The 6103-nt window shown below is 38.6% G+C and overlaps 1 non-coding gene across 1 annotated transcript; it reads left to right on the top strand.

The window, feature by feature from the left end:
* The first annotated feature begins 5653 nt into the window (after positions 1 to 5653).
* Trnar-ccu (transfer RNA arginine (anticodon CCU)) lies at positions 5654 to 5726 on the top strand. Its single transcript has one exon. It is a non-coding gene; the product is annotated as a tRNA-Arg (tRNA).
* Positions 5727 to 6103: the final 377 nt, after the last annotated feature.

Raw genomic sequence — 6103 nt, 5'->3', positions numbered from 1 at the left:
CCGATGTGTTGACGAGAGCCAGATACCGCTCTTGATGCACTACTTGATACGCCTGTAAGCTTCAAAAGCTCGTATATTGCTCAATTTGTGCACGCCGATATCAACCGTACCGTATGAAAAGAGAATACGGGTTACATACATAATATTTAGCTCTTAATCATAATCATAATCATTTATTTCGTAAATGCATGTTATTTAAAGTAATCGAGAGTTTATTAGGTACCTAACTACCTAATGTTTGAATATAGTTAGGTTCTCTATTCGTATGGGTTTTTTGTAAATAAAAGCAGTGGCAGTCTGCAAAAAGAAAAGTCCCGATTTCTTCTTATCTTCGCACCATTTTTTTTGGCGCGCTCTGCTCAAGGCTGCACACTCATTAAAGGCACAGTCTATTGAGTAAGAAAGACCGCGTCATCGTGCAGCGTCATGCATTAGGACAACGTGACCGTGACTTTTCACTGTCAGCTGCCAAACATCGGTTTTGTTAAACAAAGAGAATTCTATACGTAGCACTATTATCTATTATGTTATGTCACACTCACACCGCGTCTTCCAACCTAAGTCCTCGCGTACAAATTAAATTCTAGTTTAGAACTTTTACAGAAATAAAAGAAAGTCCATGATATTCAAAAGCACAAAAAAAATTCTGGGTCTAACGAAATATTCGCCACTGGAACTATGCCCCACTACCACACATGTATCAATCAAGTAGCTCAGTTTCTACAGATAGGCAAAACAATAGAACAGTACTGAACCGTGCAGCGGGTCAACGTGGTGATGTCACTTTCGCATTATGCACTGCCGCTGTGCAAGTGTGCACACCGAGTTACTGTTCAATTGAATTCGACATTTCTATTGATTACTTACCTACTATGTACTAAACACATAATTTATTTTTCATTCAAACATAATCAAACACAAAGGTGATCCGCCGCATGCTTCGTCAGAACAAACGTTATCCGCACAAGCATCATCATGACCTTATTCTACATTAACACTAATACAAATTATAATTACTCCTTCGTCAAACACAACTATATAGCATACTAATTGTCACTGGGTTAACGGTTTAACCAGTTAACCCCTCGTTAGTGGGATGGTGCAAGTGGCGCTTAGACTATTCGTGGTCACTACACACTGGCACTGTCAAACTCATTCAGTATGAAAGCTCATCTCATGCAATTTTGTAATTTAAAATGACAGGTATCTGGAGCGTTGTATCAGTTATGTGTGGGGACAGCAAATGTTCGTAAACGCTTTACATCTAATGTGGAGTCTAGCGAGGCAATCTATGGTTATTTCTAAAGCGCTATATGTAGTAGTTCGCCTCGCAGTCCGCCTCATTATGTAGGATTGTGAATGGGGTCGCGAACTACATGGCGTCCTACAAAACCCAGGTAGGATGCCTCTTGGGTCCTACAAATCCTACAAGCCCCGCCCACCGCTTGCAGTCCTTTTTTTAGAAATAGCACATAACGGAATTACAAGAGCACCGACACGAGGGTCTACCGCGAAAAACGAAAAGCGTAATTTCTTTATCTGCCTCTCTATCAGTAGATATTCTAGTTTATCGCAAGAGCGATAGGGAGGCAGATAGTGAAATTTCGATTTTCGTCTTTCGTGGTAGGTCCTCTGGTAGGTAGGACGGCAATGTAGGAAGTGTGTGAGCTATATCCTACTCCGGAGTCTTGCGAGGCGGACTGCATTGTAGGAGTGTGAATGGGGGGCTTAATACCAAATAAATATTCCCAAGACTTCCAGCCAGTCTTAGTACCTAATAAAATAGACTAAAGCCTCTAACTTCACCCTCCATCTCAAAGTTACATGAAATATTAAAAAGTTCCATAATCAATTGACCTGAATAGCGGCTTTGTAGCTGAAGTACCCTCGAGTCTCTCCAGCGTGACGTCACAGGGAGAAGACGCGGCACGTGCATAATATGCACAACTAGCTGAACACTTGTAGGCCTTATGTCGGGGTAGTAAGGTTTACGAAAGGCTTCGTTAACAGTGACGATGGTAGGTACATGCACCTCTTAGATTCAACCATACTCGTACACTGGGATATTTTTTTAATGAATATGAGGAGAGGACAGCTACCAGATCCCAGGCTACGCGAAAATGGTCTCGAACTTTGCGACTTTTTACTTTGGACAACGACATAATTTTGGATATAGGGGCTTTTCACGTGAAACCATAGACATAGTATATACAAGTAGTTATAGACGCGCCACCGAGCGACCGGAGGTAAGAGAAAAATATTTATATAAAATTTGGGCAGCATAGGATTTTTTCTCTTTCACTTATAAATTTCGGTATTTTGCCATCGCCTCCTACCTATGATGCCACCCGGTCGGTGATAAGGACAAAGTATGGCACTATTTTCTCTTTCCTCTTATAGGAATCGCCATAAGATTATCTTTCTCTATCAAAGAGTGTCAGGCCCTTGTGTGAAACGAAAAGCCTGACTTATGGACGGTATAGAAAGGACGACAATCTCTTATGGCAGAACTATTGCAAAAGAGACCAGCTTTCAGCTGTAAATAATAGTTCCTAATCTCTCCGGTGGCGCTAGTTAGGCTCTGGGACATAAGTATAACATGAACCATATAAGGCAACAAAAAACCCGACCAAATTACGTAGGTTGTTTTTGGTAGTATTTCGGTGTATGGTGGCGCCGCCAAATTACTGTTTTTGATGGACACTTTTCGTACATAGAGATTTGGCTCCTTTATATAGTCTCCATGGCCTGACTGCTTTTTTGTATGTCATCTGTCATTTTGTCAAAATTGTTAGAATAATCTATCAGACGAACCCGTTATTTGAAGTAATAAATGAAAGGTAGGTAGGTACAGGACTCGAAATGTTGAGATGTCTAAAAGTCACATTTTATTTATTTATTTTATTTTATTACATATATAATTCTTCTTAGCTTCTGTATTGTAATAGAATAAAAAAACACTTAAGCAGAATCTGCAAAAAACCTAGATTTTTACTACCCATAAAACCCACCCTCCACAACTTATTGAGTGGTAGTAAACGTAAAAAAGTACTATTTTAAGTCGCGGTTCACCGGTCAGTGGAAAAAAACGAGTTCCTTCTTGTTTTGACTGCTCCGCATGAAAAATCATGCATGTTTTCACAATATCTTCAAGCTAAACACCGATAAGAAAGATCCAATTTTTATATAATACTGTTTATAACCTTCACAGCTTTAGGTTAGAAATGCTTAGTATATTTAAAAATGTTCGTTCGGGCAAAACGGTCGGGGCAAAACGGAGTCCCGTCGTTATGAATAATAATGAGTAAAAATCGTGAAAGTTTAAATCAATGGTATGCCGTATTGCCCGGTTTTACGATTTGTGCTAAATAGTTTATAATTTTTGGATTGTAACCCTTATAAACCCTTGTAAGTAAAAGCGCAATAAATAAACAAATAAATAAATATTATAGGACATTCTTACACAGATTGACTAAGTCCCACGGTAAGCCCAGAGGCTTGTTATGGGTACTCAGACAACGATATATGTATAATTATAATATATAAATACTTAAATACATAGAAAACACCCATGACTCAGGAACAAATATCTGTGCTCATCACACAAATAAATGCCCTTACCGGGATTCGAACCCAGGACCATCGGCTTCACATGCAGGGTCACTAATAGTGTCACTACCCACTAGCCCAGTCCGGTCGGAAGCGCAATAAAGGGAAAGAGACTGAGAAATGACTGGGCTCATTTACTGCGAGCATTAGTATTCAGTCGAAGGTTGGGTGATTTGTAATATGTATGGGCCATGGCTGGGCCCACAATTCTTGCGCTGGGGTCGATGAGTAGGACGAGGACGAGGATGCACATACGCGTCGTCACGCGTATGTGCATCCTCGTCCTGCATTGTCAGCCCGACTAAAATATCTGCTCTTTTTGTCCCGTGCGATTTTCCATTATGTCCCGAGCTATGGGACAAGATGGGATATGTTCTGTATTGTTTTTCCTAATTTCCGAAAACTAAGTGATTTAGATAGTAAAACTAGTTGATTATATAAAGTTAACTTACTGATGTTGCAATACATGTTAAAGTTACTTAATTAAACACTTTAATTTTCCTTATATATGTAAGTTTCTTTCCTTAGATATCCCGTCTTGTCCCGGTCTCCCCTATGTTTGACCGCAGTTAACACGTTTCCACGCGCCTCCGTATTAAGCCCTCAGCAATTTCACTGAAAAATATTTGCATAGCAATCTTTGGAAGGCAAATTTGTTCTAGAGTTATCTGACGTGAGTCAGGAGGCGAAGAAGTAAAAACAGTCTACTGTCTTATCGGTATATTTATTTTGTATTCTTTGGAGCTTGTGAAAACGGATATAACATGTGGGTTTGTGTTTATCCTTCATGAAATAAGGTTATTCAATAGCACATTTCAGCAAGTACCTAGGTATCTACTTATATGAAATGCTTTCTGAACATGGTTAGCTATAGGGAACGAAACAAATTATTTTATTGTCTTATTTTTACGTGTTATTTGTATAAGAATCTGTGTTGTTGTCAATAAACTACTGCTACTACCTACTACTACTATTTCTAATAAAAAAATACTGTTATGTAGATTATAAACTTAAATAGATGCCATAAAAGAAAGTAAAAATTACTAAGACCTCTTTGAGGCTAACCCTGGACACTTTTTCTTGATGGGGCCGTGGTCCCTGCACGACGACAGCGCCACACAGCGGTTGCAAGTTGCAACTATAGGCTCGTATTTTGTCAAAACTATTAAGCGAGAAGTAACTAAATCGTAATAATTTAAGTGAAAACTACTAAATGGATTTTTATGCGGTTTTCATCTATGAATAGAGTGATTCTTGAGGAAGTTTAATGCGTATAATTTGTTAAGGTTTTGTGTAAGTTGGTTGAAATATACCTAACGATATTTACTAATGAAGTCAGATATGGTATTCGGTTTGTATACATTTCTTTAGATCCCGCAGGGGCCGAATATCAAGTAATAAAGTAAATACTCTATAGCTCAACCTTTCTACGTGTCATTTTTTTTAAGTCGGTTGAGAAGTTTAGCCGTAAAAAGGTGACACACAAAATACTTTTACATTTAAAATATAGTGGACATGGTAACAACAACACGCCAGGACTCCCGTACTTTGTCTTATTTAAACTCTTATAGCCACTTGCACCATCCTACTAACCCGGGGTCAACCGGTTAAACCGTTAACCTAGTGTCAAATTGTACTGGTAACCATGGTAACTCCAGGTTTGACCCGTTAACCTTGGGTTAATGAATGGTGCAAGTGGCCCTTAGGCTATTCAAATTGAATGCAATGTAATTTCTTGCTTTAATGGAATACACTACACCAACTAGTTCATAATCTGTGCACTACACTACATGATGATCGTTCAAGTTTTTTGTCTAAAATGTTCATTGCATTAAACTATATAGTTTCATATAAACCAAGTCCAAGTACTACTTTTATTTAAACATTTGCATAGGAAGTACCACCTAAATTCAATTACTAAGCCAAAGATGAAGTCGGAACGTAACGTAATGTAATGAATGAAACCTTAGTAAGGACGGCCGGCCTAGTCGCCAGTTAGGGGAGGCGAGGCTTGCGTAGACATTTTTCGTCCTTCGTCCTGCACGCCCCTGTGGCCTAATGGATAAGGCATCGGCCTCCTAAGCCGGGGACTGTGGGTTCGAGTCCCACCAGGGGTAAAATTATTTTTATGTATTATAAATAATAAATAATATAAATAATAATACCTATTATATTTTCTTTTAACTTTTTAATCAACTTCCAATATGAAGAATGTTCTCTGTATCTTAGGCGTAAACGAACCGAATGTTTATTTTATTTTATTAAATATCTAACTTACTCTAAGCGCCACTTGCACTATTCCACTAACCTGGGGTTAAATGGTTAAACCGGGAGTTACCATGGTTTCCAGTACAATTTGACACTGGGTTTTTTTTTTCGCGATTTCGGGTTTGTGCCCATAGTAAATGTTGCTCAATATGACCTATATATTCAGCGCGTAAATTATTGCAGGTGACTCATAACCACCCTGTATATTCATTCTTTTTTTATAGTG

The sequence above is a fragment of the Cydia strobilella genome, chromosome 6 (genome assembly GCF_947568885.1).
Source record: "Cydia strobilella chromosome 6, ilCydStro3.1, whole genome shotgun sequence".
Classification (NCBI taxonomy): Eukaryota; Metazoa; Arthropoda; class Insecta; order Lepidoptera; family Tortricidae; genus Cydia; species Cydia strobilella.
Note: the sequence above shows the minus strand (reverse complement) of the source record. Positions and strands in the feature narration are given on the sequence as shown.